Consider the following 1,169-nt stretch of genomic DNA (forward strand, 5'->3'; position numbering starts at 1 on the left):
CTCTCTCTCTGTCTTCCTCTCCCCCTTCATCCTCTCTCTCTCTGTCTTCCTCTCCCCCTTCATCCTCTCTCTCTGTCTTTCCCTTCTCTCTGTCCCCTCTCCCCCTTCTTACCCCCTCTTTCTCTCTCAAATATTGGCACAGAGTAAATATGAACAACTCACCCAAGATCACAAGGGGACTCAGTGGCTGCTACATTCAATCATCCTTGAAGGACCACCTGGCCTATTTTCTAGCCACTAGTAGTGGCCTTGTGAGCTAGCTGAAGGGCAGCAGTGGGGAGGAATGAAGCATTTATATAATACCTACTATTTGCTAAGTACTTCTCAATTATTATCTCATTTGTTCTCATAACAGTGCTCGGAGGTAGGTGCTATTATTATCTGCATTTTGCAGATGAGGAAACTGAGGCAGCCAGACATTAAGTCACTAAGTTCTTTGTGACTCCCGTTGCCCCACCAGCTGCTAGGGTCTTCATTCTATCAAGGAACCTCAGTGTTTCCTGTATATTAGCAACATCCTACGGTTATGCCCAAATGGGCATGTATCAGTGAAGCATCATGGGAGCTGTCAGTTTCAGCATTTTTAGGGAACATCTTTTCTTTTAAATCAGGGAGCCTCTGGCCTTTACTGCAGCAGCTTCTATATCAATTGGGTTTTAGCCTTTGGACATTTCCGCGATAATAAACTTGAAGTGGGGCTTTAAAAATATTTTACTTTTGGCTTCATTCTTTTTTTTTAAACATATAACAGCACCTATTTATGTAGCACTTTAAAGCTTGCAAATTGATTCATATGAATTTATGTCATTTCATCCACAAAAGTAACCTGTGAAGACAATGCTATTATTATCCAAAATTTAAAAAGGTAGATGCTGAGGCTGGGAGAGGTTAGACAATGTACAGTTAGAAGGTGTCTGATGTGGGCTTTTTATTTGAGGCCTTCCTGATTCCAGGTCCTCAGCTCTTACCCACTATACCATCTAGCTGCCTAGCAGAAGATCATGAAATGATATCAAACGTAGATAGAAGACTTTTTTTCTGACTTGAGAGCTAGTGCTCACTCTTTTTTTTATTTTTCAAATGCTTTATTAACTTCTGATTTACATCATTCATTTCCATCAGATTTTGAGTTACAATTTTTCTCCCTGTTTTTCCCCTACCCACCGCCC

Source organism: Petaurus breviceps, unplaced genomic scaffold (genome assembly GCF_028583685.1).
Source record: "Petaurus breviceps papuanus isolate PSGF00001 unplaced genomic scaffold, PetGlider_PUasm1.0 90881, whole genome shotgun sequence".
NCBI classification, from domain to species: Eukaryota; Metazoa; Chordata; class Mammalia; order Diprotodontia; family Petauridae; genus Petaurus; species Petaurus breviceps.